At 32.1% G+C, this 9,872-nt stretch overlaps 1 pseudogene; it reads right to left on the bottom strand.

Moving 5' to 3' along the window:
• Positions 1-449: 449 nt before the first annotated feature.
• On the bottom strand, positions 450-9,321 carry LOC149252489 (UDP-glucose 4-epimerase-like; annotated as a pseudogene).
• Positions 9,322-9,872: the final 551 nt, after the last annotated feature.

The following is a 9,872-nucleotide window of genomic DNA, read 5'->3' on the forward strand; positions in this document are numbered from 1 at the left end:
AAAGAAAATAAAACGTCACCATATTAAAAATAAAATAAAAAAAAGAAGAGAAGAAGAAGAAGAAGAAGAAAACCCTGAAAATTTTGCATCCAATAATGAAAAAAACTATTTAAATTTTCCCATATATTAACGGATCATTGACAATACTAATATGTACTTGTAGCTAAAAAGGCATAGATTTACTGAAAATGTGAAATGTAAGCATAATTTCTTCTTAAGATAAGACCCTTAACATATTGAAATGTCAAAATATCAATTAATTATTTATATCAGACAATTAAATTTAAGGACTATACTAAAAAATGAAGGAATCAATACACAAAAGTTCTACAAGCCTTTTTTTCCACCATAAAAAGGATACATTCACTTAAAACAATTTTGATATCTCCTTATTATGTGATCTAAATTTATGGCAAAAATATCAATCATGAAACTCAAGGGAAATTTACCTATGTCACTTGCATTAAATAACTTATGGAGCACAGATGACCATCAACCAAGTCTACCACATGAATTAGTCTCAAACCTAATACCATTGGAAGTACAATAGAATGGAAATAAATAGTTGCAAATAGACAATATAAAATACATAAACAAATAAATGAGTGAGGAGTTAAAGTAGCATATTAAAGAGTTGACAAGAGTCAAAAACATATGCAAGCTTCAAAAGAAATAGGTTCAAAGATCTATGACCTATAAAATGGTCTCTTAAAGTTGTCCAAGTATCAATGTTCAATAAGTAGCACATATTGCAGTTTGAAATCAATATGTTCTAATATATAATAGTCTCATAAATATCCTAAGAGACTGACTTTGATGCATACTAATATGACATTTTTGGAAAGATCTTATTCTGCTAGTAATTTCATGTGCATAGATTCAAAACCACAAAGTCTATGTTATCTAAAAAACAAACTGGCATCTCTATAAAAATTTGTAATAGCATCAAATATTGAAGATAGTATTTTATCCTACCACTGTGCCATCCTTTGTTGGGTAATCATTACCATAAATGTTCAACATTGGTTTCCTACCATAACCACTTGTTGGATGAAAGGCATGAGGTTATTTGGAATTCCCTTTGGATATTCACCAATCTGGCTACTTGGGTGAGCTCCAACGGGGTTGAAGTAGCTTAGTAAAATCATTCTTTGCTCTAGATCTAACTTATAATCATGGGATATATCTTCAAGGAAGAGTTGAAGAAACAGATGGAACATGCATTAATTTCTGTAGTTACATGGTCTGACTAACCCACAGGGCCTTCACTCAATGACCCTGTGACATATCACGTGCTTTCATGGCATACTAAACAATACCCCTAATTTGACTACATATTGGAAAATACCTTTAAAAATTACATTATTTAACCCCCTACCAATTTGAACCCAATATACCTTCCCAATTTAAGAAACTCCTACTTTCACAAGATATTGTAACTCTTTATTTTTTCATTACCTTTTTTATGCACCTTTATATTTTTTCATTAATTTTGAGCTCATTTTTTTATACATACCAATATAAAAACATTTTACCCCCTATTATATTCTCAACATATTATGCCATTTTCTCTTCAATATATATCCCTAATATGAATGCACGTGGTATGGTATTGCTCCCCTAGTGAAGCCCCCATGATCTAACCACTAATAACGAAATTATTTTAAGCGAAAAAAATGTAAGAATCTACTTAGAAAATATTAATAGTTATTAAAATAGCAATCACACTCAACAACTAAAAAATGCAATATCGAGATATAACTATTGGTGCACACATCAGGTTGAACAACATACCTTAGTGCATTCATAGGGATTCATCGCAGAAAGTTCGAAGTATTATACACAAGGAATCACCTTTGGTTGTCCATAAAATGTAGATGATGATGAAAAAACCATTTGATAAACATATTTGAGTAAAACATGATTACTCTTCAAGTTAAATTACTAAAAATAATTTATGAAATTAACATCTAGTAGTGTCATAACTGAGCAGCATACCACATTGATACCCATATCCTTGTATGCGATGGACATACTAAAATGGATGACAATAATCCCCATCTATCTTACTCACTTGCATCAGCTTTAATGAAAGCATTTTATATATTGATCTTAGAGAAACACTGAATAGAGATGTTATCTTTCCTTATAATTTTCATTTTTTTCCCTATTGACCCATTTATTGTGCCACTAGGGAGGAACCGGAAGGATCAAGATGATACATGTCTTCATTAGAAAAAATGACAAAATATATTATGAGATTCTATATCAAATTAAACATGGAACTTTCACACAATGAAAACAAATGACGAATTTGCTTAACATAAGAAATTTTTGTGCTTGTATGCTATGAAACACAAGTATTTTGAAAATTCATTCCATTACATATTTCATATCTGTAATCATAGTGAATCAGTTGTCACAAAAAAAGATTCCATTTTAACCAAATGGATGACTTATTTAGATGTAGGTGAAACAATGTAAATTTTTTAAAAAATTGCTCAAGTCAAATTGGTTTTATAATGCCCTCTTTGAAAAATATTTGGGAACTAATTTATGTACTTGTAATAAATCAGATAGAATATCAAAATCATGATTTGATCAACTAAAATACCTCAAATAATTCCTTGATAACTCTACTATCATTTGAAATCATGAATTAGATTGAGTTGGTGCTAAGAATAAGCACCAGGATAGCAAATTTATGTGCCAATGCATTTTTTGGTTGCACAAGATTATTAGTTCTTTCAGAATTATTTCTAAAGTTGATCCAATTCTTACAAGATAAGAAAGTATCTACTCAAAAATGAAGTTCAAAAATAAATCAAGAAAGTCAAGGATATTTCAAATCCACATACTTCAGCCTTCAAGGAATCAGATATGAATAGAATGAAGAAATAGCCATTGTCATCAATGTTCACTAATATATACATCAAGTACTTTGAAAAGAATTTATTAGGATCCCTTGAACTAAAACCAGATCAAAGGGACCAATTCATAGATGTATGAATATCGAATGCTCTCATGGAATGAAAATCATGAATGAATTTCTCAATCATCTCAACAACCAAAATGAAAGCATCAGATTCATGATGGAGGTGGAAAATAATAGGAGCATTCCATTCATTGATGTTCTCATAAAAAATAATTAAGATGTATCCTTATTGGCTTATCCCGTCAAGTTTACTAGAATAAAACCCATACCACTAGATACTTGCACATAGATTCTCCTCATTATCCAGTGCAAAAACACGCTGAAATCATAACTCTGGTAATGAGCCACTCAGATCTTTAAAGATGAGCACAGAGTAATAAATAAAATAGTTGGAAAAGATATTGAGAATAAATGGCTATAGTGAGAGAAAATATAACAACACTCTCATAAAGGAAAAGATGATCCCCAAAGAAGGCTAGAAGAAGAGAATGTAATATCATCAGGGGAGTGACATAAAATCACAAAAACAATGAAAAGGGGTAACGAAAAATTCACATCTCCGCCCAAATACCATACCAGGAAGGTTAGACTATGTAAAAGTCCTAATCAGTCCTAAAATGCAGAAAGGCATCCACACTATAACATGTTCTTTTGGAAAGATTTACATTACAGAAACTAGTAGGTATATGCAAGCTAAACTTAAGGGGAACTATGCTAATATCATTTGATAACTCTACAATAATGCCTCTACATTGGCACAATTCTATAATATACAAAATTATAAATATCATTAATAGTTGCAAGTTTTAGAATTACCTTTCTACAACCATGTTTGTCCATAATCTCATATAGGTTTGAAGTGCCAACTAGATTGTTCTTATAATAATGTAATGGAATTTCTACACTTTCACCAATAGCCTTCAATCTAGCAAAATATATCACGACATCAAATCTACACCATGAAAAAGAAAGACTTCTAATTATATTAAAGAATTTACTACTCGTAAGGGTTCTAGTGCAAGAAATGGAAGGATAGTACACAAAATCAAGAACAGGGAACCAGTCAACAACAACTCAACCATTAGAATAAGTAGTGTAAAGCTAGATATATTTGATAGTCTACAACTATCCCTAATTTATATACGATGCTAATCAACATACTATATTGTAGATGACAAAACACAAATTATGACCTACGAAATCTTGAAATAAAAGATAGCTACAGATGTTAAAAAAAAGGCATACAAATGGAATATGTAAATGAATGATTCAGAACATTTTATACCCAATAAAAACATCAAAATAACAATAATAAACATATAAAATTTGATTTAGTATCTACAATGTAGAATGTAACATGCATAATCAAATACACTACTTACTTGGCCAATGAAAAAAACTTCTTTATATCCTCTTTATTGCAAATATCTCCTTGCAATCATAAGCACAATTCACTTTGATTATTCTTTCCATATATAGTACCAATTTTTCTATCATTACAGCCTAACCATAGTTTAATATATATTCAAAGATATAAGTGACTCTTCTAAAAAAACATAATACAACTAATTTACAAAGGAGACTTCACTGTTGCAAATGACATGCAAATTGAAGACTTGTTGTCCATGATGATGGATGTAATTTCCTCTCGAAATATCAAACATTTTACAAAATTTACACAGTTCAATATCTAGAATTCCAGCATCATGGGTTTTTGTTGAAATCAATGCAATCCAAAGGAGGTGAAAGGTACAACTAGTTAAAATGATCTGTCTAAAAAATGAATCTTCCTCAAAACCACAATAATACAAACCTTAACAATTTAAGAGTAAGTATATATTTTAAGTAAATACGAAAGATAGGTCAGATCATCTAAGGACTTATGCTCTGTCACCATGCTTACCAATTTGTTTTGTTGAAGTTAAAATTACCTCAAATTTAAAAGCCTGCAACTGAAATCATAGTGTTTTATAGGAATTCATTCTTTTAACATGACTTTTTTGGGTTATATAAAAGTAAATTAAAATAAAATAAAAATTTTATACCTTCACCTATCATACATTCTTGTCAATTCTCCAAATACATTCTCGCTTGTTTTTGTTGTGAAATCGACTATAATTTGTGTCCCTAAACACTAATGGAAGCTAAAAATTTGTTCCTGAAGAAATACAGTCTGTGCCTTTTCCTGAAGCAATGCAATTTGTTCCTATGCTTAAAGCACATGTCGCTATTGAAAACCTAGAGATTTTAACAATTCCCTGTGGATGTGCTTAAACCTAAATCACCCTGTCAGAATAATGATCTACTTGGCACTAGAAAAAACTACTACAACACTAGAATTCCACAAAATAAACAACTTCAAATTATAATTCTTAGAAATCTCTACCAAATTTTGGGAAAAGAACCATTTCCTCCTACACTAATAAAACCTAACATTGAATCGTTCAAAGCATTTGTTTCCCTATACTAGCTAGAGAGAGAGAATAGTAGAGTTAAATGAATGTGCCATTATTGGTTCAATTCATATCTAAGTAAAATAATCAGGACTTGTCATAATTAAATATTGATTACCAACCAATCCTCAACTTGAGGTTAACTACTTCCTTCACTTGTCATCCCTGAGTAAGAGTTTTATCCATGGCACATTCAGACAATGGCTCATTGTATTATTCTTATTACCAGGGCCACGCGAATATCATTACATGCAGAGAAAGAGGACCCACATGTCAATTTTTCTATTGCTTGTTCAATCTGTGAGCATGACACCCTCAAATCTAAAACACTTTAAACCTGAACCATGGAGTTGTTGTAGTAATAATCTTATCCGTCGAATCACGTTACAAACAAAAACTTGTAGGTTCAACGCACTCAATCCAATGGAGATGGTAGTTTCTAGCTTTTGAAAGAAACAACATCCATCTACATGAATACATAATACATAGATGTTTTTTAAAGAGATGGTAGTTTCTAGCTTCCGGAAGAAAAGAATATTCATTTATCTAAATATATAGATGGTTTTTAAAGAAAATAAATAGCTAGTTGTGTAGATCTAGCTCGAGTTGTTTGGTGAACAATCTCTTTTCCAACAGTATAGATTCAAGTATCCGTGAACAATCCATTTTCCAATGGTATCGATTCAACTATTTGTGAACAATCCCTTTTCCAACAATATAGATTCAAGTATCCGAAAATCATTTCCCCAACTGCAGAGTTTCAGTTTCCAAAAACATGTGATATTAGATATTTTACATGTGATATTATCATCACAATTGTCATCTAAAAGATGTTAGAGATGATGTCTGAAACTAAATTTAAGGAGACAATTTTTATGGGTGTCTACTATAATTTAGTTGTAGGAATGTTCCTGTGTCCTTTTCAAAGGCTTAAAAATTTGGGATTGAACCATGCCAAGGTACTTGGATTTCAGATCTTTTTCCAATGATTCATGCAGTAAAAAATGAATCGAAATTGCTCACTTTGATTTTATAGATGGATTCACAAATAATAAATATGTAGAGTATATGGATCAAGTTGTTTCAATCCTTGAAATTATCACTAGATTCCAATAAAAAATATGTTAGTAAGCCCTTCCATGGAAAAAAACTAGTGTGATGTGGGCATTAATGATGGTTAAATTCCAGGTCTACCACTGGAAAGTCGTAATCTTATAGGGATTTTTGGTTTTATGTAAATGCAAAAAACCATAGGCCTATGAACTTTAGAGTGCCCACACTACAATACAGGAATGCATGGGATTTTTACACGATAGAATTTGGGTTCCAATCCTATGGAGCCTACTTACATTGCATTGCATGCCCTGTATTTGAACACTTGACTACACCACCTCAGTCAAAAATATCTGCATTCCTTTAGTTGGAACTCAAAAGAATTTAACTTCAATGAAATCCTTTTCTGGAATACTTTCTGATGCAACTGTCTCAAGGTTTATCCATTTTTCTACGGGTCTGTGAATAGACAGAAAGGATGGATGAGGTTGAGCAGTGCTTGGAAAATATCATGGTCTTAATAATTCTGGATAGGAAGTTGAGTCAGTTGAAAAATAAGAAGAGTTAAGTTGAAAAATTGACCCAAAACGAAATCCAGTAAATGAGTATGATTTACTAGTGGCATTTGAAAAGGAAATAATAGGATCTGAAGAAATTGATTTCTGCCCTTTATATGTATATCACCACTAAACAAATTACGACTAGGTAATGAACTCAAATAATACTGAGATGCAGATGCAACTATAATGATAACTTGATGATATATCCTGTCATTAAAATGCAAAGGTATTGTAAATGACTAAAAGAAATCTCTAGAAGAAAAGCATGATGATGAATTGAATAGCTCGACCTTCATTCTTAGCTCAGTTATAGGCTGGGAAGATGAGCTAAAATTCTAAGCAAGCAATTCAACTCAACCATCATCAAAAGTGGGCCCATCAATCAAGTCAAAATCTCTCAGAACATATGAAGCTCCAAGGGACGATGCACTGGTGTCAACCTTCAAAGTCAATCCAAAAGTTTTAGCACTAATACCAAGAGGCATTTTGATTACTTCATTCTCCCCACTTTCATCAATGTGATTCTATTCTAAATATGGATTCAAAGGACTACAAGGCCTGGTAGGAGCAAAAGGTTCAACAATTGAAGATATAAAATGTTTTCCACTCATTTATTTGCATCCAAATCTGATTGATGGTTCACATATTTGAGAAGATAAATGCGTTGTTATTACCCCATCTTCAGATTTTTTTCTCATAAGCCACATTAAGATCAATATCTAATGAATCTCTATTTCCTTGTCCAATTGAATTAAATGTATCCGAATATGAAATTGGTATTTTGGAGACATGATGTTGAAGATCACTTATTTCTCTAGTATCTATTGGTCAAAAAGCACTTGTTTCTCCAGATCCTTTCTAACCTAGTTATCCTATGCTTTGCACTGGATTTATTGAAGGAATGAAAGCTACCTTTGACATAGAAACCACTACAGTTGGTGTTGCTAAGCTAGTGAAAAATACGGTAAGGGGAACAAAAGCACTTGTGTAAGGCACAACTGATAAACGAGATGTTGATTTGGATAGTGTTTCGTCATAATGATCTACTTCATCTAGTTCAATAGATTCATTTAACTCAAAAGAAAGTATTTCTGATGAATCATTTCGTTCATCATACTTTGCTAGAGGGACAATTGTTGCCATAATTTGGTGAAAAGAATGCAATTCATCTCACCACACACTCTGTACTATTGTTTTCAAACAAAATTCTTGATTTTCTACAAATCTTGAAGATACAACTATAATTCTTTTTGGACCTTCATAACCAATATTAGAAGATACCTCTTGAAGTTCATTATGTTTGATTTGAACTTTCCTTTCAATGTCACAAATATCAAGAACAATACAAGATCCCTTCTCTGTAGTAAATTTTTTCTTGTCATAACTAGTAGCCACATTGATTCCTTTATTTGCTACTTCTGCAGATGCCATAGTCTACTCTGGTTCCATGCACTCTCTTTTTTTTATCACACTTTCCTGAGTTTCCTGACTTATATGTGATGCTCCTAGCAACAGGAAGATGTTAATTACTTTTGTGTTCACCCTTTCCTTGGTCTTCATGTTCAATTCCATGGGTAGAATGACATTCCTTGGCATCAAGTCTGTCAGTACTTTTATTTTGGTCATAAGACAAACTTATATCCTCTACATCTTTATCAGACAACTTATTATAGCTAGACTACTTGTCATGGACCTCTTCTTTTTCCAACCTCGTTTTCCACTTCATGTGTAATTTGCACAAAATCATTGTCAAAAAGGCCTGCATGATAATTATTTGGCTCCCTAACATCAGAATCGGAGGCACCTGTGCATGGAACATATCCTTCACTTGGATTTTCTTGGTTTTCATTTCCAACCTATTTTTCCTTTTCGAAGCAGTGTTCATTACTTCCTTGGTTGTCTCCTTGTACACTAATTCCCTTGACATGTACCTTTTCTTGTTGTAAATTAATTGCATTATGCATTTGGTGTCCACCAAGTACCTCTTGTCCGTCTCTTCTCTCTAGTTTAGATTGTTTTTCAAAGTTGAATCCAATTGGTCTTTTTCTTTTATGTACAGTTCTTTAACATCATAACAAAACTCATACCTTGGTTATTCCCTGCCCCTGTTTGAACATGAGTGCTCTTGTATTATGTCTTCAATAAGGCACTTTATACCATCCCCTAGCATAGCAACATTTACAATTTCCAAAGCCCTGAAAGAGGAATACAAAGCATCCTCCTTTTTACCGGTAATTTCTAAATTTTGAAATGTCTGCAAGTTAATTCTAGAAGCATCTTGATGATCCATGGAATAGTGATCATCCTTGTCTTTCTTCATATTCGACACATTTGACCTACTACATCATCAATTTGAGGTGAATATAGTTTGGATCCATAACCTAATAAACCATCTTGGCCTTAATTGTCTCATGTTCTCATGAAAGTTGTTACAGAATTTCCCATTACATTTTCATTCTCATCTTTTGAGATTTCAGTCACAACTATGCTTGCTAGTAAATTCATCCAGCATTCATCCATGCTACTGTTTTTGCTTGAGAATGGATAGAGAATCCTTCACTAATACCTTTTGAGTTCCCACTAGGTTCACAATATTTTCTTGTTTTTATCCCAACAGTCCCCTCTACCAAGTCTTCCTTTCACTTTTCCCTTTCACCAATGTCTAAAGACGAAATTTGAGCTGTATTGCACATTTCCAACATTTTTTCACTATTTTCACCATTAATGTTGCACTGCACTCCTCAATAGGTATAGAACTTATGGATTTGGTTTTATTTCTCTAGCAATCCTCTATATTAACCTCTGGAGAGGAATTACCATAAAAAATAATATTCATTTCTTTTATCTTCCCATAGTGCGCATCCTATTTTT

Source organism: Pinus tabuliformis, chromosome 7 (assembly GCF_031772625.1).
Source record: "Pinus tabuliformis cultivar Carrire ecotype Pingquan chromosome 7, CPIR1, whole genome shotgun sequence".
NCBI classification, from domain to species: Eukaryota; Viridiplantae; Streptophyta; class Pinopsida; order Pinales; family Pinaceae; genus Pinus; species Pinus tabuliformis.